Genomic DNA, 24,213 nt, shown 5'->3' with positions numbered 1-24,213 from the left:
GCTTTGTGACCTTTGGCAAAGGCCCTGAACCTCAATCTCCTACTCTGCAATGGGAGCAGTCAGGTTTGACTCAGATTTTTTGCAAAGGCTAATTGACTTCATGTTTGTAAAAGTATTGGAAACAACCTCTAGCACATAGACAGTGCTTGGTGAATGCTATTTCCTTTTTCCCCACCTTTGAATTTGTTTGTTATGAAATGCTTAAGTTGTTGGAGCAAGGTATATGAAAGGTATTTTTATTTACCTTGCTCACAATTCTATAAGGTAGCTAAGGAAGGTGCAATTATGCCTTTCATATGTAGAAGAAAACTCTCTCTGAGAGGTAAAGTAATTTGCTCAGAGTCATGCTGCAAATTGGTGCAGAACTGGAAGACTGGCGCCCTAATTCCTAGCCCTGTGATCTTTCCATTAACTTTTTATTGCCACCATTGCCTCCGCCTCAGTGAAAGCTCCTGTTGTAGCCCACCCCCAACCAATTCCAGCTCCCAGGATGAGGCTCCTTGGTGCCTCTTTCCACCCCTCCCTGCACTATTGCCCCAGCTTCAATTTCATCCCATTTTTCAGTAACTTCCCTCTCCCTCTACCTGGGTCTGGATGCTCAGAGACTAATCTACATAGCGTATGAATCCAAATGACTTTGGGAGGAATGCTCTTTTAAACAAAAGAGGTTGAATTTGATACCACCATACGTATTGTGTTGTTAAATATCTACAGCATGATAAAATCATCCTAAATGTCACTAATCCCTGGGGAACTTATTAATAATTAAGCATTTTAGTTCACTTAGAAATGCAGATTCCATTTAACAACAGAATGTACACTAAATATGTCCATTATATTGCAGCTTGCAGCAGAATATGTTAGAGATCTCAGCTGGGTTTCTCCAGGACAGATGACAAAGTTAATGCAGGTATCAGTCTTTTCTAAAGGCAGCAGAGGAGCCAAAAGCAGCATCCTGGATTGGTTTATAGGGTTTGTGTTTATTAGGAGTGTTTATTAGGATGACTAATAATGGAAGAGACAACTTGGCAAGGGTAGGAGTGGATTGGAGGAGAGCCGGGAGAAGCCCGAAGGAAATGGGATGATCTCGAAAAACACAAGGAAGGGCAGCAACCCAGGGTTTGTGGTGCATGAATAATTTGTCCACACACTGATTTTTAAGGTTTTCAAGGAATCGGCAAATAAAACTATCATTTTATATGTTTCGCTTGCTTGGAAAGCCATTCACATTTGTGTTTGGCTTATTCCAGAAAGATACATAGTCATGGTTACACACACTCTCTCACACTTCACACACACGTACTCTTCCACACACACACTCTCTCTTCATACACATACATACACACACATACACACATGCACAGATACTTTTCTTTAAAAAGCAGTTTTATTTCCTGGGAAAAGACAGAACAGTAAATATCAAGAAAGAAAGAATGGGGAAGAAGGGAAGGGCAAGAGGAAGGAGTGGAGGGAGGAAGGCAGGCAAGAAAACAGGCTGGCAATCTTCTTTGTCTCTTCCAGAGATTTACTGTTTCTTCCTAGGCCCACCGAAAAAGGTTCCTTTTGAAAATGATAAAGAGGAGGGAAGAAAAGAGAGAGAAACTGAGATAAACAGAAAGTAGGGAGCGGCAGTGGTGAGATGCAGGGAAATTAGTTTATCCCGGCATTCGTGTTGGAGCCTGACTCACTGTGCAATGTGGGATCTTGGGCATGTTATTTAGCTTCTCTCTAGGGCCCTTTCCCACCAGCAGAAGTTTTCATGATCTTAGAGACTCCCTCTAGCCTTAATGTTCCAGAAACCTAGGCCTGAAGCAGGGAGAAGATCCCTTCTTAATGGTGCCTGAAAACTTTTGCAAGCCTTCAGCAGAAAAGGCTGTGAGAAAACTTTTGCAAGCTTTCAGCAGAAAATGACTGTGGATAAATACTTCTCCTTCCTTGTTTTCCAAATGGAAACTACATTGCAAGCTATGCCACTTCTTTCCTCCCTCACTTAAAGCACCTGCCAACCTAATAAAAGAGCCATAAATTTAGTTGCAAGGGCCCCAACAAAAGAGCAAAATCCTCTCCTACTAGGGCAGCCAGGCTGTCACCAGGAAGTAAAAGCTGCAGGGGAGATTGCTCTTGTGTAGAGTATAGCCAGCCTGGGTGCTGGAGGGGCAGCAAGGAGGAGCAGCAGCCCAGAATGAATATGAGCAATGGACTCAGCTAACATTGCAGTTTCTTAATTTCCTTCCTGAGATGATTGGGGTTCAGGGTCCAGTGAGTACCACCTCAAAGGGACTTCCTGGTCTGAAAATGGTGTGTGCATGTCTGGGGAATACTCCCCAGGTGTTCTCCAAAACCAACATTTTCTGTTGTTTGGGGAGAGAGGCAAGGGGTATTATTTGTCACACAGCTGCCTTGGGAAAAAGAGAGGGAGCTGAGCTTCAAAACAACTTGTGAACTTAGAGACTATGAAAATGGCAGAGAAAGAGGATTCAGAGCCAAACAGATTGATAAACTCAATTATCTGGATGCTTTTCACCAGTTTTCCTTTTCTGAAAGTCACGGTTTTCTCCTGCTATGAACCAGCACTTTTCCAATGAGAATAGTGTTTATTATATTTCAACAGTCATAGAAGCAGGTGAGCTTTCCCATTTTGCCTTAACATACACACAAATACACCACTACCACCACCACCACTAACAACCTGATAATGCAAAGAATTGCTTTGATCTGTTTATTTAAAAAATCTAAAAAAAGTCCTTGGGTACCATCAAGGCTAATCATCACAATTATGTTTATAACCAAGTAGGTACCATCACCTATGGTCCATATGTTGCTTCAGATAGGGACTGTGGGGTCATATTAGATAGGGCGTGGCCTCCTCTTCAGCAGGATTAACAGAAAATGTGTGCGTGTGTGTGTGTGTGTGTATGTGTGTGTGAATTGTTACCAGGTTTAGCTCCTGGAATTTCTCACAGTGTAGGTTCCTGGCATAGAAAAGCATCTTTGAAATTTCTAGGGTTCTAAGCATAATCACAGATTTTTCAAGTTGCCAGGAGAAGGGTCCAACCAACTCACTGTGTAGATGATTAAACTGTGGCTCCAAGAAGTTAGCAAGATTAAGGGTGGGTCACCCAGGTGGTTGGTCAGGGATCCAGGAATGGAATCTTGGCCTCCAGGTTCCCTGTCCTGTGCTCTTTCTACTCAGTGTGGATTTGAGATCTGTTTTGCAGAATTTCCTTTAGGTTTGGTACTCAGCTGGAGACAATAAATTGAGTTATGGGTTTATATATCCAAAGTCTTCGCTAGTCAAGTGTTCCCCAGCACTCTCCATGCTGGCCCACACTGTCACAAAGCCACATCTCTCCAGAAAGGTATGGCAGGAGCACTCTGCTCTGACAGAACACATGTGCTTTTTCATCAAAATCCCCTTTCTTTGTTCTGAGGTTAATTTCTCTTTGGCCTCAATTTCTTTTTTATCTGTGCCTATTCATTTATATTAGTTTGTACAGCAACACTTACATAACTCATCTTTAAATCTGATAGACACTGATCATAGCTAAATGCAACTCATAGAACCCGAAAAGCAATCAAAGTTTCTGTAGTATTTCTTATCTTCTCCTTATAGTGAGCATATGATGAGTGGGAACTTTGATATCATGTCAGTATCAAACCTCTCTTTTGAAGATGAGGCTAAATGACTTGCCCAAGGGCAGTGCACAGCACTGGGAATGGTATGGTCCCCCAGACTCACTGACTTTTTCTTTCAATTATGCCACAATACCTATGAACCTGCCCAAATCTACATTTATGCCCGCTCTTTGCTCTTTTCCAAATCCCTGGTATAGATACTAGAGGGCAATGAGATGGACATGACATGTGCATAGAAAGAATATGGAGAGGACAGGATAAGGACTGAACAACCCAGCTGTGCTGTTCAATGAATGTGAACCACAACCCACATGTGCATATTTAAGTTAAAATTAAGTGAAATTAAACATTGAGTTCCTTAGTTGTATTAACCACCTTTCAAGTGTGGCTAATGGCTATCATATTATACAGCATTGATATGGAACACTGTTGTCATAGCAGAAACTTCTAGACCTTCAGCCATCAGGACCAAATAATAATAGTTAGCATATACTGAGCCCCAACAGCATACCACACCTTGTCATTGGTTTTGTGCCTATTATCTACATATTATTATTTATATTTGCCAGAGGAAGAAACTGACATGTAAAATTCTTAATAATTTGCCCTCAATTGATAGTAAATGACAGAAATATGAACACAGATCTGTTGATGGCAAACTATAATACGACCTCCATTTCTCTGTGAGGAGCCATAAGGACTGGTAACAATCTAGCAAACATTTATTGAGCACCTACTATGTGCCAGGTGCTATTCTTACAGGTAGCATAAATATTCATAGACTCCTCTATAATGTAGGTATGATTATTATCTTAATTTTATAGGTGAAGAAATGAGCTTATAGAAGTTGAGAAACTCTTCTGATCACTTGGCTACTAAACAATAGAGTCAAAATTTGAACCCAGGCCACCTGACTCTATAACTTGGGTTCCAAACTGCCACACTCCACTAATGAACAACTGATAGTTGTGTCTGGGTTGTGTGAAAGTCGGGGACTTGACCTGTGGCTTACTGTTCCCATTGTTATTCACAGGGCCGGGTTGCTATTTCCAGATGTGCTTCTTCGCCAGGCTGGTCCCCAAATGCCTCTTGTCAGAAGGATCTGCTCTGCTTCTCCCTGTTTCTGGCCAGCAAGGTGTGTTGCTCTCTCTGCAAAGCTGTTACAGCTAGAAGTCATCACAAAAAGTGCGTCTGAGTAAGTTTTAATGTGGGGTCTTTGGCCTGCTCCTTCAAGTTGTCCCGCCAAATCTAGCATCTCCTTTAACGTGCAGCAGTCTAATAGGCTTGTGAACTGGCTCAAAAAGTTGGCAGTGACATTTGCGGCACTGGTCTGCAGATTTGTGTTTAGTTTGGTCTAAAACCAGGAGGCGTATGGACACCATATTCCACCTGCCAGTCTTATCAGGATATTCTGATTTTTTTTGCTCTATTTTTCCATCGCTTTGATATTTTTAGAGCATTACTCCTATCTGAGAATTGAAAATCTGTGGTAATTTTTAATTGTGTTTCAGTGGCGAAATTCTTTGGCTCCCAAAAGGATTTTCCTTGTATGGGTTAGTTAGCATTTTGTCTTGGTCAACTTTTTGACTTTTCAAACCCTTAGGCTGTCTGAAAGACAAGCCAAAATCCTTTGAAGACTGTTTCAATGAGGCTGGGTCAATGGTCACCATATGAAAATTCATAAATGACTTTAGGAGAAGATGGCCTGTGGATTGTAAAGTTGGAAGTGCCTCTCTTAAGACCTGGAAACTTAGGTTTCTTTATGTATTAGGGAACAAATACATACTCAGACCAGCCTCAAACTATTGGTGGTATGTGCTGGCTGTGGGCAATACCAGCAAGTAACTGGCAGGATCTTCCTGGGTTCCTCTAGAGCTTCTTTAGTGAGGGCAATAACAGGCTATTTGGAAGCCAACTCATGTTATCAAAGACTTTGTAAACTTGGAGGGTACGATGCACTTCCTCCACATGATGTGCCACCAGGACCACAGAAAGTCACTTCCATCTCCCACTGCAGCCCAAATACACAGCTGTCTTACAAGAGCACAACTGACCTTATTGTGCAATCACTGGCTTGCCAGGATGCTGACCTGAATTTTGCTACAATAGAAAAGTGTGGAATGCATGTGAGAGCTATCTTATCATTCTCAATTTTTTTTTCTCCTTCAAAAAAGATGGTGAACTTGAAATCTTTCTGCCTGTCCTTGGCAACCCACATAATAAAGAACAGGAGATACAGCTATCTAAGTAGCTTCTTCCATTTCAACTCAAAAATTTTCTCGTGTGCAGGCCTGGGACTTACAACTCATGATTCCGGTCCTAGCTTCCCTAAGGTGGAACACGCTCATATTTTAAAACCAAATTGGCATGAATACTTCAAGAGGTAGTACATTCCCTCTTGTTGGAGAGACCTGAGCACAAGCTGGTTGGCTATTTGTTTATTTTGATTTATTATTTTTCCATCTCCCTCTCCTGGTACTGGCTATTTAGAGGGCATACTGTGATGGGGATTTAAGAACTGGTCAGATGGCCAGGCTAGATAACCCAATCAAACCCTTACAGGCTTTGATTCTAGCTTGTTCTTCAGTCTGCAAGTGTCTGTATCCATAATGTTCTATTCTTTAAATAGACTATCCTTTTCCTTCTCAGGATCTTTGCCTATGCTGTGTGCCTGCATGTGGTGTTTTTAAATTTTCCTGGAATATCAACATGTCCCATCCCTGTACATGGCTAATGCAGCCCTTTTTTTTAATTGTTCAAATGTTAATGTAAATGTTTTCTGCTTAGAGAGGCCATTTCTAATCCATCTGCCTATATAGATACACTATGTTATTCTCTATCTCTGTTCCTAATTCCACCCCCCCCAATGTATGCAGTTTGTAAATATATCTATAATTGTTTGTCAGTTGGTTGGCTATAGCCTATAGGAGGGACCCGTGTCTATTTTATTCATTAATGTATATCTGTGCTTAGTATATAACAGGCACTTAAGTAATTTTCAAATATCTGGCTGAATGGATGGATATTAAAATCAGATTAAAGTCATTTATAGAAACTACGCTGCAGAACTTTTTAGCTGGAAGACATGCTTAGAGACAATCTATTCCATTGTTTACCAGAGAAGTCTAAATACTTCAGTTTCTTCTTTCCTTACTATGCAAGGCTGATGATTGAGCTATATACATTTGTAAGTGCTATATAACTATTTTTGATTATGTCACCTGTTGGGACTTGCTTACTATATCATCAGAAATCCCAGCAAGAGAAAAGAGAAGTTTTTTTTTTTTGTTTTGTTTGCTTTTTAAACAATATCCAGGGCTTGGAAATGTATGTATAATCTATCAATTTTTTCCAGATCCTTTGGAATAATTTATCTTCCTTCAGACTTCATATAGCTCCAGCTTGTCTGTGGGAAGTGGGTGGGTCCTGAGGTCCTCCACTGGTCCTGTGGGTGCACAGTGACCCTGCTTGTCTGGCTCTTGGGCACCATGGTGAACTCTCCAGGTGGGGGCTGGCCACACCGAGTGTGTGTGGGACCAAAGTAGTAGGCACCAATGACCAAACGCATCAAGAGCAAAGAGGGAGGAGGGCGGGTTCCTGAAAATAGAAGCACATCACAAAATAGATGACGAGTTGATAATGCCTTGAGGCTTTTGTTCAGGAACACTCCGGCACTAAAAAGGGAAAAATGACAGTGCCGTATTCTTCTGTGAAGTGTGAGTCGGTTTCTCTTTGAGTTCTTCCCAAAGAAGGCATTGTGGGTTGTGGCTAACTCAGTTTTCCATTTTTATCTAGATTTGTTCTTTAACGCAAGTGTTATTCTTTTCCAAGGATTGCTGTATCATCACATTAACAATAAGATAAACAAATGACAAAAAATTCACTGAAAAGCAATAAATGTGGTAATCGCATATTCTTGTTCTAGGTATTCCCTTTTTGTTCTCAATTAAAAAGCAGTTCCAGCAGTTGTGAATGCTGTATCATTTGTTCACCTTAAATAAATACTTTTGAATCTAAAAATATAGCAGAAATAAAACTTTCTGAAAAAAATAAAAAGCTGAAGCAGTGTCACATCAAAAATAAGAAATGGATTTTAGGGGATCAGGATGGTTTTCAAGAGGTTGATGTTTCCTGACTAGCCAACCCCATTTCAGGCCTCTATCTGGGGGATCTAAAGTCTACACCAAACAGCCAGCCCAGAAATCTAGCAGAATAGTATAAACACCCACTCAGATATCTTAGATTCATTTATACTTAAAAATATGAGTCAACTATGCTCATTGGCAGATGTTTCATAAAAGTACAGGATTTCAAGTAGCATTTGGTCAGCCCAAGACTATGATCTAGTAATTTATTTTAATTAGCTTTGCTTGAATTAAAAACGTGATTTTTTTTTTTCTTTTGAGACAGAGTCTCACTCTGTCGCCCAGGCTGGTGTGTAATGGTGTTATCTCAGCTCACTGCAACCTCTGCCTCCCGGGTTCAAGTGATTTTCCTACCTTCGCCTCCCAAGTAGCTGGGATTAAAGATGCCCAGCTAATTTTTGTATTTTTAGTAGAGACAGAGTTTCACCATGTTGGTCAGGCTGGTCTCAAATTCCTGACCTCAGGTGATCCACCTTCCAAAGTGCTGGACTCACAGGTGTGAGCCACTGCACCTGGCAAAAAACATGATTCTTAAGTGTGAGCAACAGTGAAAATCTGTAAGACTTCTACTAGATAGTGGTGCACAAGAGTTTGCCACTGCTAGGGTCATGGACTCAGCCTCATGTCTCTATGTACAGGTAACTGGTGCTAGAACTGACCAGGGAATCTTCAGAAAGAAGCAAAGTGACCTGACCACTTTAGCATTCATACCTGATCTGTGGAACAGCCTGGCTCTGTACCCTTAAGGTTATCGTAACCTGTCTCCTCCCACTCACCAGCAGCCTTTTCAGAGGAAGGCTATTAACACGAAGAGATATGATACAGCCTCTTCTTCTGTGCTCACACTTCCCCCATGACACGCCAGAACCAACACATCAGAGCAGACACACTCATAACAAGACCAAAAAGCAGCCACGGTGCTGACAATTTTACACTTGGGCCAGATGCCAGAACTGCTGTGGGGAGGGAGGGGATGCCCTACTCTCAACACCTTTTTGAAAACACAGGTTAGGGTTACTATTAACTTGGTGCTACTAGGAGGCTCTGGGATTTTTTGCTTGTTTTGCCCCCTAGATCCTTTGAAGGTGGGGCCTCAGGTGAGGTCAAAAAACGGTTTTTAGACCCCAGGCATATATGGAACTAGCAGAGCTGATCAAGTGAGGGGGCAGAACCCTTATGATCAGCCCTGCGTTGGCCAATGGGAGCCTGGGACTCTTTTCATGTTGCTGTGTTAGTTATCCATACAGCATCTATGTACCTCAAATAGGCTAAAATATTTTTTATCTGTTTTTTTGTTTGTTTGTTTTTGTTTTTTTTTTTGAGTCAGGAATTTAGGGATAGCTTAACTGCATGACTTTGGCCCAGAGTCTCTCACCAGGCCAAGCTGTTGGCCAGGGCTGCTGTCATCTGAAGGCATGACTAGCATTAGAGGATCCTCTTCCTAGAGGGCTCACTCACACGGCTGGTGAGTTGCTGCTGGCTGATGGTGGAGGCTTCAGTTCCTTGAAACATGGACCACTCCAAACAACTCATGATGTCGTGCCTGGCTTTCCCCAGAATGAGTGATACGAGGAACAGCAAGGGAGAAACTACAATGTCTTTTATGGGCTTCAAAGTCACACTATCATTTTGCAATATTCACCTGGTCACACAGGTTAGTCCTGCTTCATAGGGGAGGGGAATACACAAGAACGTAAATACCAGGAGGCAAGAGTCACTGCAGATCATCTGGGAGACTGGCAACCACAGTTGCCTATTGGCCCTGTCGTTGCTTCTGGGAATCAGTCTACCCAATGCCTGAACTTCTAACGCTATACAAATCGGATGCTCAGGGAGATTCTCGAGTATCCTTTTAGAGAAGGGTCCACAGCTCCCGACCTACTTGCGTCACGTGTGTGTGCTGGCTCAGTCCCTTGCCCCAGCCACCACACCTCTGCTTGGAGCGCAGTGTGCAAGTGGGGATGGCTAGGAAGAAGGCTCTGATGAGCCAGATGCACAATCATGGCTTCGAATTTGACTTTAAAGCCAGGTCCATCCCCAGACACTCTTCTGGCTCTAAAATGGCCATCCAAATCTATTTAAGTGTCTGAGTTACACCTGTGAGGCTCTGGGGAGGAAGCAGCCTCATTGGATTTCTGCTCTTTTCCTGGAGGGGAAATAACCTTGATGACTCAGATGGGAGGGGAGAAGCTGTTAGCAGTTGTTGGGTCCACCTTTGGTGGAAATCTGAAAATTCCAGTGAGCCACCATCATTTTCTGCAAGATAATCTAACCTAATTTCAACTGTAAAATTTAAATTTTCAAATGTACTGAAGAGATAGTACATGCCAGACAGTTATACACAGTATTTCCCTTAATCGTCATAGAAAACCTGTGTATTAGGTATCAGGCCCACCATTTTATAGAGGAGTGAACTGAAGCCCCAGAGGTTAAATAACTGCCCAAATTCCCAGCTAGCAAATGAGGGAGCCGCGGTTCTACCTCGTGTGTCTGCCTCCCAAGCCCGTGTGACACAGCTGTGTCAGAACTCTCCAAAAGAGAAAGGGCATAAATCACAGAAGGTCTATCCTTCTTCTGTGGGAGCGGAGGGAGAGGGGGAGTGCCCTACACAGCCGCAGCAGCCAGGCTTGAGGATGGGGGCTGGGACAGCAGAGGACAGATGGGAGCTCCTGTTAGGAGCCACGTTTCCTCTGCTCGGCTCTGAACCGTTGCTCCTAAGTCTCTGCAACAGCGATACCAGGTTTGTCTTAAGGGCGGCAAACTGCTTCTCCCTTCTCCTACAAGGAGAGTCGGGTTGTTCATAATGATAGTTACTCTATGCCAGGCTTCCTGCTGAGTTAAGAACCACTTTTTAAAAATCCTCACAACATTCCTAGGAAGTAAATATTATTCCCTGCATTTGATGGCTAGGGAGGCGCGGAGTTGGGGAGTTCAGGAACAACCCTAAGGTGACAGAGCCCCAAGGTGTCCATGCTCACGTTTCAGTCCAGGCTTCTGACTTTAGGGCCAGCAGAACTCTTAACCCCATGTTCCACAAGGCAGAGATTGTGGGGTCAGGCGACCACATGGGCCGTTCATCTTGGCAGGAACTGACAGCGTTAGCTCGGACACAGAGGGCAGGGACCCCGCGGCTCCTCCAGGAAGGGGACTCGCCTGCCGGCCCAGGAACCCCCTAGGGGAGCCTCCCGCTCTCGGGCTCGGCCAGAACCCGCCCCTTAGGGGCCTTCGGTCAGGTCCCGGAATCCTCCCGCGGGTCTCGGCTTTCCCCGAGGGGAGGGCGACTTCCGCCGAGCGGGCCTGCGGCTCCGGGTGGACCTGAGCTCCTTGGCCGGGATGGGTGAGCTTGGGAGGGAGGCGCCGCTGCGCGTGGGGCTGCGCACGCGGTCCCCACTTTCCTCCCGCGGGTCTGTGTGCGGCTTCGGCGGGAGCCCAGGTCGGCTGGGCCGCAGCAGCCGCGCGCCGGGGGAGGGAGGAGAAGGCGAGGAGGCCGAGGGCGCCCTGCTCCTGGGCCGCCGAGGCCCCGGAGGCTTTGTGTATTCCTCCCTCCCGCCTCCCATTCCCACTTTCTTTTTCCCCGACCGAAGTCCCGGTAGAGTATGTAGCAATTAGCACGCGAGGAGGGGTGGAAGGCGGTGGGGGCGGAGAGACCCCTGCTCAGGGCTCGGCTCGGCGCTCCGCCTGCGCTGCCTTCGTGCGCCACCTACTGGCAGCTCCGGGCTACTGCGGCGCCCGCCAGAGCTGTTCCTAGGCAGATCTTGATCTCCGTGGACAATAGACAATGGGATTTTTTTTTTTTTGGAACAATGATTTATTTTTGGGGGTGGGGATAAGGGGGAAGGAGGGAGGGAGGAGGAAGCAGCAGTGTGTTTGTCATCGCTTTAGAAAAAAACCTCTGTTCTATCATTGTTTCTGCATATCCATTATATTGAGGACAAAAGAATCCCGTTCTGGAACAACAAAGCCAAGGGAAATGTTTTCTGTGGCTGACATTTAATTGTGTGCACAAGGTGCTACATTATCATGGGGAGAGACTGTAAAAAGAGTAGGACACAGCCTCGATTCAGAAGCCCGACTTTCCTGCTTTAAGATGTGAGCTTACATGTGCCCCATTTTAGATTGTCTCATATATCTCCACTCATGTTATACCCGACGCACAATTCTACGTTTCCTCAGAGTTTTCCGACCCACTGCAAGGATTCCTTGCGGATTATTTTTGCACCACCTCCAAGGTCTATTCTTCTTACAGCTAACAGGGATCATCATGTTTGGCTTCACAACCTCCCTACATGTTTCTTTTTCAGAAGCTGTTAGGGACCTTGGAGAACACGTAGTCCAACCCTCTGATTTTACAGATGAAAGAGGTAGAATGTCTAGTCCAAAGTCACACAGGTAATTAGAGAGGGAGAACTCTTGTTTCCTAATCCCTGGTCCCTACGACCTGCTGTTTGATGTCCTAATGCTCAGCACTCCCGTTGTTGCGCACTCCGTGGCCTCCTTTCTAGCAGGAGAAACCACCTACACAGCGAGTTGTATTCCACAAAGATGGGTGCCAATTCAGGACGAGGGGACAGAAGTGTAAGCGTCCTGGCTTGGTGGCAATCCCTTTCACCCCTCTTTCCACCTCACTACCTCTGTAGAGTGAAGAAGAGGAGCAGTGTGGATGGCATCTTCATTTCATTATTTTGCTATGATAAGTTAATATGTAAAACCTTTTGCAATTGTTCCCAACTCTTCAGAAAACATTCTCCCTGAGATGCAAGGGTCTGAGCTCCACTTCAGATACAGGGCTAAACCAGAAGCATAACAAAAAATGTGTTCCATCTTTGGAAATTGTACTGAGTGGTCTCTTGGCAAAGGTGGTTTGCCTTTGGGAACTTGAATGATGTGGATTTCCTTCTAAGGCTCATGAAAAATCCTTGGGGAGAGGCAGATAGCTGATCATCCTGGAGAACAGAGACATTTTTCTTTTGCCACCTTCCAAAACACTACAACAGACAGTGTTCCCCTTTAAACTATTACTGTGTCACACTGAGACAGAAGAATTTTCAAGTTTCAGATGAGAAGCTCAGTAAACATCTTTGCACATCCAAAATGAGTCAACCCATCATAACAGCCTGCTTGTTTTAAAAGTTGTTCAGTCTGTTTAAAGCAAATAGACCAATCTCACAGTCTGCAGACAACTAGACAACAAGCAGAGAAGATTTCAAAACAAAAGGCCAGAGCATTCCCTAACTCTCTTTAAACTGTCTTCTAAAAGCATTGGAAAGAAGAAAACACACTTGGGTTGTAAACAATTTCTAAAGCTTTCTGCTGGGTTTTGGCACTTTAAGAGAACTGGTTTATACAGGGGCCATGTGACAGGAGTCTGTTAACAGGAAGCTTAGATCTCAAACCTCCTCATTTTCCTTTGTTTGTTCCTTTTTTTTTTCTTCAGGGCAGTGATTTATCCCATATCTACAGAAAGATTCACAGTTCAATGATATTCTAATATGACAACCACACACTTACAAACACCTTGCCTCAAGGATTTTGTGAGAATCAAATGTGATCAAATGAGATAATGTAGGTGAAAGTAGTTTAAAAAGCCTAAGGTACTCTTCAGATGTGAGGTCTTATTCCCCTGTATTTGAATGTTTGAAGGCATTGAAATCCTTAATTGGAGCACTGCTGTAACTATGCTGTAGAGCTGTGATTTGGCCTTTTAAAAAATTTATTTATTTATTTATTTATTTATTTATTATTATTTTTTTTTTGAGACGGAGTTTCGCTCCTTACCCAGGCTGGAGTGCAATGGCGCGATCTCAGCTCACCGCAACCTCCGCCTCCTGGGTTCAGGCAATTCTCCTGCTTCAGCCTCCTGAGTAGCTGGGATTACAGGCACACACCACCATGCCCAGCTAATTTTTTGTATATTTTTTTAGTAGAGATGGGGTTTCACCATGTTGACCAGGATGGTCTTGATCTCTTGACCTCATGATCCACCCGCCTCAGCCTCCCAAAGTGCTAGGATTACAGGCTTGAGCCCCTGCGCCCGGCCTTTTTTTATAGACAAGGTCTCACTGTGTTGCCCAGGCTGAAGTGCAATGGCACAATCTCAGCTCACTGCAACCTTCACCTCCCAGGCTCAAGAGATTCTCCCACTTCAATCTCTGAAAAATATGACCCATTTTTCAGATGGTAACTTAGGGTTAAAGCTTAATGTAGATCTGAGTATATCCAAATCTCATCTTAAAGAGTATCCTCACATCATGTTGGAATCTGGTAAATGCTAACATACTGGTGACTCATTGCTTCCCCAATGTCCTTATTTGGTAGCATGCAAATAAAAATGATCATTTTCAGATTTAGATTTTCTCAAACCGTGGTGTGAGCAGCTATTTTTACTTTTGCTTCAGTCACCATTCTCTGTAGTAGAAAGTGTATTTAGAGTTGTAAAAACTGTTTTTCCATTTGCAGCCTACATTTAAATATGGATACAGCCACTAAAGTACTCTCTTTAGTCAGATACAGGAGTCACAATAGTGAAATCCAGGACTTCTGACATCTGGCCCTCATTTCCATACATTTAAGGACTCCATATCCCTAACTTCACAAGTGCTTCCTAAGACTATTTCCATAGCACTTCCCCTTAGGACACCTCAATTGACTTGCAGATGTTCTACTGCTAATTCTCTTAACATTCATCTTTGAGAGTGGTGGGGCCATTGGAAAGATAACCAACTTGTAGAAAGTGAAACCTCACCCAGTCATTTGGCCTCTCTATTACAGGCCGTGGGACCTGTACTTGGCTCCGCAAGAAATGACTGATGTCACCAAAAAATGAGCCAGTCTTAGAACCCTCACTTCCCAATGGTTGTTATCCTGTTCCACCGAAACCAAAAGTCGGGCATGGTGGCTCACATCTGTAATCTTAGAGGTGGCCAAGGCAGGAGTATCACTTGAGGCCAAGAGTTTGAGACCAGTCTGGGCAAAATAGTGAGACCCCATTTTTACAAATAAGTAAATAAATTAAAAACCCAAGCCTGCTATCATGTTTCTTCAGGGCTCAGAGCTGGAGTTTACCTCCTGCTCAGAAAGCTCCTGCTGGGTCAGGGGAGCTTCGGACGCATCATCAGGTTTCACCCCAGGACTCTATGTGACCTGCATCCCAGCCTTGACTCAGCAGCCTGCACTGTGACTAACTTCCTGTGACTGGGCTTTCTGATATTGATGATGTCCCTACCAGGATAACTGGTCCAGATTGGCCAGCTGCGGGAACCATTTCAAGTGGGTTTCAGGTAAATCACTTTCTGATCACCAGTCCCTTTCTCTTTGATCAAATCTCCTGTGTCTCTTGGGGCCAGGTTAGTGGCACTAACTCACTGAATGCTTTTTGTTTTGAGACTGAATTTCGCTCTTGTTGCCCAGGCTGGAGTGCAATGGAATGATCTCGGCTCACTGCACCCTCTGCTTCCTGGATTCAAGTGATTCTACTACCTCAACCTCCTGAGTAGCTGGGATTACAGACATGCAACATGATCGACTAATTTTGTATTTTTAGTAGAGACGGGGTTTCTCCATGTTGGTCAGGCTGGTCTCGAGCTCTTGACCTCAGGTTATCCATCTGCCTTAGCCTCCCAAAGTGCTGGGATTATAGGCGTGAGCCAATGCGCCTGACCTGGATGCTTATGTTTATGAGGCTTTGGGGGGTAGGTAGATGAACCTTGCTGGTTCTCCTGCCCTGGCTGTCTCCTCTTGTTTCATATTTTGTGGTAAACTGGAAGATTAGACCCAGAATTTGACACCAAAGCCTGATGACACATGGGACAGTGCCTGGCCACCGAACCTGCCCTCAGAGCAGGTGGCTAGAGGCAGGAAATAAAAGGATGCTGCTTAGGCAACGGAGTGTGCTCTCTCTGTCTAAAGCCATCTGCCTTATACCCATCCCAAATGGGGGCTTGACTGGGGCGTCCTCCACTATCCCCTCAGACTCCACCATCTTTACTGGGGACTTTGGCCCCTGTAAATTCTTGCAACATATGAAATGCCCAGTGGAAATGTAAAATAATCATGTCATCTTTCACACATTTATGGTATGTTGGCAATGTTTCTAATAGGCACTAAGGGACAAGAGTTTATCTTTCTATCTTACATCCCATAAATCTCTTCCTTTTTTTCATCCCTAGTGTAAATTGTGCTTAGACCAATAACACATTTAAAATTATGAAGCTTTTCATCACTACGGAGATGCTCTTGCCTGTGATAGGAATGATAGCTACATCTGAAGCTGAGCAAATTTATTTTTTCTCTTCGTCTGCATCAGGGTGACCTCTGGAAGGTAAGTGGAAGATTTTCACTTAGCTGGGCACAGGCTTTGTTCAAGGCATCTGCTTGTGAGAGCCAGTGTGTTTAAGTGGGAGGTTTGGGCCTAGGAGAGAGCTGGGCAATCTGTGTCTCTGTTCTTCCTTAGAGTTTCTTTTTCAGACTCCAGGCTGAGGGCAAGTCATCTGAGCTCTCTCATAGCAGTGAGGAACCTGGGTTGTGTAAATATAGGTCAATTATTTAACCTGTCTGTGCCTCAGTCTTCTTTGGGGATAATAATAGCTCTATAAGTTCATCGTGAGGTTCGAAAGCACTAGAACATGTAAAGAGTTCAGCACAGTGCCTGGCGCATAAAAAGCACTTTTAAGTGGCAGCAGCATCATGATCATGATTGTTTCTATCCTCTGGTTTCCATGTGGCAGCTTTTGCCCTGCCAGGTCCCTAGAGCTGCTGGAGGAATCCATGCACCATAAATATTGCTGCACCTCTGGCTATGGTGCCATGAATCTTCATCTCAGTCTCTGCCTCTTGGGCAAGGAATAAGCATGGGAAGAATTAGTGACAAACTGGCAGAAATTCCAATCCCAGGCGTAGATGGAGTCCTCGGACAGTTCTTGCCTCTTCATTCCACTGCTGACTGCTGTCTCTCACTCTCAGCCTGCCACACCTGCACAGCATCATGGACGGTTGCCAGAGCAGTCTGCAGAGGGCTCTTTCCACCCTCCGCCAAGCACTTGAGCTCCATTGAGTCTTTCTTTCTGCCCACACACCTCTAGAAGGTGCAGACCCAGGGTGGAAATAACCCCCTTTTTCTAGCCATAATGAGATGTTTATTAAGTAGTTATTTCTCCCCAGATTTTACCCATATCTAATTGGAGGATTCATCTTGTCCCCTTTTTCAGAAGTACAACCTTATCTACCACTTTCTGCAGTGTTCCTTCATTCTCCTTGAGGCTAGCTCCTGTTCCCAAATGTGTAGGAGACATCTCTATTCCCATCTCCATCAAATATTGGATTTTTTTTAATCGAAGGTTATGTTAAGATATTTTCTTCCCCGCTCCAGATAAGACACATGCCATACAATCAGGCCGTCCTTAAAGCACTTGCCCTTCTCTCTGGGGGGAAAGGTGAATGCCATGCCAATCTCCCTCTCATCTGACCTCACTGCTTCAAGTTCCTTATTTGCAAATGTTATCAGACATTCATTCATTGTAGAAGCTGAAGAACTGCTTTAGATGGTGTCTGAGTTGGAGCACGGTGAATCTCCCTCTAGGGCTTCAGGGTCTGCTTTCTCTTCTCTTTCTGAGTTGTTGAGTAAGCCCTGAGAACAGCTTGCATTTTCCTCCCTTAGGAACCAGATCCAGTGTAGAAACTATAGTTCTGCTTTTAAAAATGATGGCATATCATATGTGTTGACGTTTCTTCCTCATCATGGTTCTCCCACCATTTATCTATCTATCAATTACTCTATCATCTATCGATGGCTTCTTGCTGGCTACATGCTTACATCTGAGCCAGAGTACTTTCACTAAAGAGCAGATGTGCCAAGATATGACTTATCAGTGAACAATGGCCTGGTTTTTGCCAGATTCTGTTTGCTCTCAACAAGTGGAATTGGACATCCCTTTGGTAGCAAGATGCATTACAGAAGTGCCTAGAAATGCACAGAGAGGATTATTACTGAAGCTAATATAAGTCAATAGAAAAAAGCATGGGCAAGGCTCAGAAACAGAGGAAACACCTTTGTCTAAAAAAGGTTGGATATGGCTAAGTGGTGATCAATACTTGCAAGATTAAAAAGGATGCCCATCTTCGATTCCTCTCTCTTTTGCAACCCTATGTCCAGTTGGTCACTGAGTTTTGTTGTCCTTTCTTCACTTCATAATATCTCTTGCATTTCTTTCTTTCTTTTCCTTCCTACTGTACTCCAGCCCTGGTTAGAGTCTTTTTATCTCATGTGTGGTCCATTGTAATAGCTTTCCAGCTGCCTGTACATATTTTCTCTTCAAAAATCGCCATAAAACTGCCATTGGATTAATCTTATAAAAGTACTATTTCTGGCTGGGCATGGTGGCTTGCACCTGTAATCTCAGTGTTTTGGGAACATAGTCAAGGCAGGAGGGTCGCTTGAGGCCATGCGTTTGAGACTAGCCTGGGAAACATAGTGACCCCCTCTCTAAAAAGAAATAAAAAGCTATCCAGGCTTGGTAGTGTAGTCTTAGTTACTCGGGAGGTTGAGGTTGGAGGATGGCTTGAGCCTGGAAGTCCCAGGCTGCAGTGAACTGTGGTCACACCACTGCATTCCAGCCTGGGTGACAGAGTGAGACCCCGTCTCCAAAAACTAACCAGCTAGCTAAATAAATAATGCTTTCTCAAAACTTAGTTACCGTAATTCTCCAATTTCCCTCTAAGAAGATAACCACAATTCTCGTTGTATAGCATTAGAACCCTTCATGATGCAGCTCTCCAATTTATTCATCTTTCCCGTCATTCTTTAATCCCGTCATTAAACCTCCGCTTCTGCCAAATGGAGAAGTGCCAAACCTCTGCTCATCTAAAATTTTCTTATGCCATTCCAGTTTCTGGATACACCCTTCCTTTTCCTTTCTGCCTTTCCAAATCTTCCCCCATTCCTTGAGGTGTGGTCAAATCTCACGCCCAGCTTGAAATGACCACTCTCCTCAGAATATCCTGAGACATTATTTTTAATATAATTAATTTTGAGCACTCAGCAAACATTGTCCCATGACTTTTTCCCTAGTGTTTTGAGTTGCTGCCTAACTTTCATATGCGTACCTCTCACCGTATGTCCTGTGTGGTGAGCTCCTCAGGATACCCTGGTTGACTCGTATTCTAACTTCCTTCCGAAGCATCTTGCATGAGCTTGCACTAATAAGGCATTCAATAATGTTGGACTTAATTAACAGAAGAAAAAGCAACTTTCAAGACAAACTAGTTAGGCCATTTTAATCATCAGCAAAGTTGACAGGTCTGGAATTTTATTCCTGTGCATGTTGAAGTTGTGCCTGTTGAGATGAGGGCGAGTGTGTTTTTCATAGCATTATATGTCTGGAAAGAATCTTGTGAGGTCATCTTGACCAGTTTCTTGGCTCTAAGTCCTCAGAGACAAAAAGAGATCTATCATATGCTCAAAGAACCTAGAGAGAAAATTCCTCAGTATATTGGATAATTAAGTCTCAGGGTTGTATCAACTCTCCCTGTAACAGTTCTCTCCACACACACACAGCTGTCACTCCAGGCCAATGTCCTAAAATTTCAGTGTACTCAAATTTGCTAAACTCCTACAGTGTATGTTTAAATGTAGGCTTCCAGGCCCACTCCGAAGAGTAACATTCACTCATTCTGGAGTTGGGGGCACATGAATCTGAAATATATAGATTCAATTTACATGTAATATATATCAGGTGATTCTGATGCAGGTGGTCTGCAAAACACACTGTGAGAGAAAAAATAAGTTGTTCTGATTTAATTTTTTAAAATTTTGGTTTAAGCATATTCATTCCAGGACCATTTCCCATGAACATTAAACAAAACAGCTGATTAATAGTTTTTATTAATGATTGCATGTCCTTACATACACATTTTTAGCCTCGTGTATATTAAGGTCTCTCTATATTAAGTTGAACTTGATGTTCAACACATTTACTGAGCACCAATATGCCAGGCATCATAGTTATCAACATGAACGACTTAAGTACTGAGGTAGATTGATCCTCATTCTTAGGAAGCTCATAGTTTAGTGGGAAAGTAAAAAACTGTGATAATGATGCTGATGATCTATTACCTTTCATCCAAAGTTTGTAGACATTATATATGTTTGTGGCAGTCAAGCAGGAGCCGAGAATTGGGGTTTGTTGTTGGTGGCACTAGGCAGAAAGAGTATGTAACTTGCCCCTTGCTCTGGCTCCTGACTGTGCCTCTAGGGCTAATGAATGCCATCACCCCATCACTCCAACAGCTTTCCAAGAGCAATGAGCATTAGTCAGTCAGTCTACTATGCCTTACTGAACATTTGGAATGATCAGCACTCTGTAAGGCATTTGCAGAGGATGTAGCTCCCTTCCCATGCCCCAGACTTCACCACAATAGTTCTCCAGTCCTTCCCCATTCATTTGGATCCCTGTGATTTCCCTGCTACCAACACCAAAGGCTGAGTGCCCTCTGCATTCATAAAGTATTTAGTGAGTACTCCACTGTGCAAGGCACTTGCCAAATGATGTGATGAATATAAAAATGAATGAAACACAGATTCTGCTCTTAAGGAACTTACAGTCTAGTGCTGAGATGCATCATGTACTAGTCACAAAGTAGACATAAGCAAATATACCATGGGGTTGCTTCCAGCCAGGAATGGGAGCAAGAGGGCTGAAGGTATAGGAGCATTGTGCAAATAGGAGGTGAATTTGGGATGGAGGTATTGAAGGACGTCTGGTGAAGATGGCCAGCAAGTAGTTAGAGAACGTGTGACTGGAGCCTGGAAGGAGGGAAAGGTAAGGGACACTGGTGTCATATGAAGCAGGACTGGATTCTATTGTCTAAAGAGTGCAGCAGGCAGGAGAAGGGGAATTAAAACACAAGAGAGGTGACTAAGAAACACTGTCTTTTCTAATTATACCTCAATTTAATCACTGAGAGGTTGAATTTGTAGTGTTTGAAAGATGAATTAAAACATTCTATTTCCTGATTTAACTCAGAAAATACATTTTCATTTTTTCCTTGCCCTTTCTTGGGGGATGGGCTTTGAATCTTTCCATGTATTTGACCAGTGTCTCTACTAGACCTGTGAAAGAGAGGCTTTTTGTACTAGAGTAGTGCGTGTGTGTGTGTGTGTGTGTGTGTGTGTGTGTGTGTTTTAATTCAGGAGAAAATGGAAGGAACTACAGATGGAAGAAAGGAAAGAGAACAAGGTCCCTGCTTATGGACACCTCTGTTTGCTGATGATTAAGGAGAAACATTGTGGATTCTGCCTGTGACCTGATTTAGGTGAAATGCATTCTTTATAAGGCTGGGCTTGCTCTCAGGGCTTCGAAGGACTCCATGTTGAAGACTTTCTATCTTTGGCATATTAGATTAAAACTGTAGTCTCCAAAACAGTGCCCTACAGTCTGTGCTGTGCTTCTCTCTCTGCTTGTGTCTCTATATCTTCTCTCCTTGTTTCTGCTATAGAGTTTTGGGCTCAATGATAGTGGCTGCTTGAATAGGAGCAGAGGAAAGTGAGGTGGAGGAAGAAATAGCTATAAGAGAATCTATAAGTCCGTTCTCACACTGCTATAGAACTGCCCAAGACTGGCTAATTTATAAAGAAAAGAGGTTTAATTGACTCACAGTTGCACATGCTATGCAGGAGGCATGGCTGAGGAGGCCTCAGGAAACTTACAGTCATGGAGGAGGGGTGAAGGGGAAGCAAGAACTTCCTACATGGCAGCAGGAGAGAGAGAGTGAAGAGGGAGGTGCTTCCCACTTTCAAACAACCATATCTTTTGAGACCTCTATGAGGAGGCAGCACCAAGGAGATGGCACTAAACCATTAGAAACCACCCCATGATCCAATCACCTCCCACCAGGCCCCTCCTCCAACACTGACGATGACAACTCAAGATGAGATTTGGGTGAGGACACAGAGCCAAACCATATCAGAGAATAACACCAAAGTGTTGATCTGAAAATTGTCTTAGAGTAACAGTTTAGGCACAGGCAAATTAAAATCCTGTGTGTAATCCTGTTTGGGTGTATTTGCATCTCTTTAAGTTATTTCATACAACTGGATATCGTCCTCAGAGGGGGACTTAGTGGAGCTCATGGCCAGAGTACCTAGCAGATTTTCAAAGACCTTGTGACTTATGTTTACTTGCTTGGCAATGATGTTCCTGCAAGGGGCATTAGACCTTGTCTTCCACAGAGCAATTTAGGACCATCAGTGTTACAGAGGCTCCAATCAGCTTGCACAGGTAAGCCAACTAGTATTTGCTGATGCATAGCTAAAAGAAGGGTGAGCATGAGGCCGGGGCTCTGCATTCCAGATCTGTGTGCAGAGACTCTCCCTGAGCCACGTTCAGTGCAGCTGTGGGTGAGAGGTGAGCTGCTGGCTGCTGAAACACCCCATTTGGTGAAGCAGGCCTTTGTTTGAGATCACACCGGGAGTGAAAGCAGGTTATCATCGCTATACCCAGTGGTCTGACAGAACAAACGGAAGAGCTCGGTGAGGTGAGGAGAGGTGAGAGAGGTGAGGAAAAGATTAGCGAGGCTCAAATGGGATAATTGGAAAAAGCAGGGGCAGGCAGTAAATTATGCCTCTTTTACTTGGCTTAGTTATCATATCACCTGAATGGGTGAAATAGGTCAGCAACCCATGGATGAAAAGCAAACTCAGGAAGGGTCATGGAGGTGAGCTAAGAACTGAGCTCCGAGGACACTTTTGGGAGCCCTCGGAAATGGTGTTGCTGGATTTTCTTGCTTAGAAAGAGAAACAGGACAGAATAAGTCAACACAGTCTTCTGTGATTATCTGGAGGTCTTTTTCGTGTTGTTAGAACCTAGACCTGTCAGTAGGAAACAGGTTGAAAAGTCTCACAAATGAAGAGGCAAACAAAGCACAGGAGTGGTAATTGTTTTGTTTTTTTTTAAGACATAGAGTCTTGTGCGGTTGCCCAGGCTGGAGTGCAGTGTTACAATCACTGCTCACTGAAGCCTCAAACTCTGGCAATTCTTCTGCCTCAGCCTCCTGAGCAGCTGGGGCTACAGGCATGCACCATGCCCAGCTAATTTTCAAAATTCCTTTTAGAGACGGGGTCTCACCATGTTGCCCAGACTGGTCTCGAATTTCTGGCTTCCAGTGATCATTCCTCCTGAGCCTCCTGAGTTGCTGGGATGACAGGTGCCTGCCACCATGCCTGGAAGGAAGTGGTGCTGAATGTGGGTTCTGGACTGCTTGCTTTTGCCTCCCACCCAACCTGCAACCTTGTTCGGTAACCTTAGGAAGTTACTTTGCCTCTTTGTGCCTTGGTTTCCTCAGGGGTGACAGGGAAATAATTGTACCTGGACCTTCATATATATAAAGCTCTTAGTTCCTAGCAGTTAGAACACAATCAAAAAGGCTAGCTGAGAAACACTTGAGAGCATGGTTTCAATCCCGTTGAGGTCATTTTGGACATTTGCACAGACTTCTTATGGTTGTTACAAGGATAGCGGTTCTACGATCATTTAGTGGGTGGAGGCCAACAAAATAACTTATCCTATATCCCACATGACTTTCGAGTGTTCTATTACACATCCCGATAGGTGAAAAACTTAATATTATTGGAACTTAGAATCTAATTCGGTTTTTAAAAATTTCATGAGTTCTTTTCGAATTGTTTTAACATACACTCAATTTTGCACGATCATACCCATCGAGATTATCCTGTGCTTTGTTTACAGTGCTGTCAGGAGTTGTTCCCCATTTTAGAAAATCACCTCACCGATGACAAAAACAACAACTTGTCGGAGCTGCATTTGTAACTATTGTGTTCCCAGGGCCTCTATGCATCTGTGAGGCCTTGTGACTTGATTGTAGCCATGCCTGGGCGCATATATATATATATATATATATATATATATATATATATATATACACATTATTTTATTATAAATAATGCTGTGTCTCTTTTCATCAGTTAGGGCATTTGTTGATTTGTTTTTGAAATGTGTGAGGATGAGTTATGCATATTAATTTTATTGAGGGTATTAAAAGGACAGTATAAAACAGTTGTTTTAAAAAGGAAGTGTTAGCTCTGATAGATTTTTGGAGTTAAGCTCAGCATAATCATAATGGGGGTAGTTCCCAACAGTTGTTCCCTGAGTCAAGGAAATCAGAACCCAAAGAAAGGGTGTTTCACTTGCTCTCAATTTGCCTCTGTTTTTGTTTGTTTGTTTGTTTTTCTTTTTGAGACAGAGTCTTGCTCTGTCACCCAGGCTAGAGTGCAGTGGCATGATGTTGGCTTACTGCAACTTCTGCCTCCTGGGTTCAAGCATTTCTCCTGCCTCAGCCTCCCAAGTAGCTGGGATTAGAGGTGCCCACCACTGCGCCCGGCTAATTTTTGTATTTTAGTAGAGATAGGGTTTCACCGTCTTGG

General features: G+C 43.7%; 1 long non-coding RNA gene across 1 annotated transcript; it reads left to right on the top strand.

Moving 5' to 3' along the window:
- The first annotated feature begins 10,431 nt into the window (after positions 1-10,431).
- Positions 10,432-23,629, top strand: LOC144581747 (uncharacterized). The gene is made up of 4 exons (XR_013532886.1): positions 10,432-10,521; positions 14,824-15,058; positions 15,947-16,098; positions 23,519-23,629. It is a non-coding gene; the product is annotated as an uncharacterized LOC144581747 (long non-coding RNA).
- Positions 23,630-24,213: the final 584 nt, after the last annotated feature.

The sequence above is a fragment of the Callithrix jacchus genome, chromosome 3, assembly GCF_049354715.1.
Source record: "Callithrix jacchus isolate 240 chromosome 3, calJac240_pri, whole genome shotgun sequence".
Lineage (NCBI taxonomy): Eukaryota > Metazoa > Chordata > Mammalia > Primates > Cebidae > Callithrix > Callithrix jacchus.
This window is presented reverse-complemented; position numbering and strand designations above follow the sequence as displayed.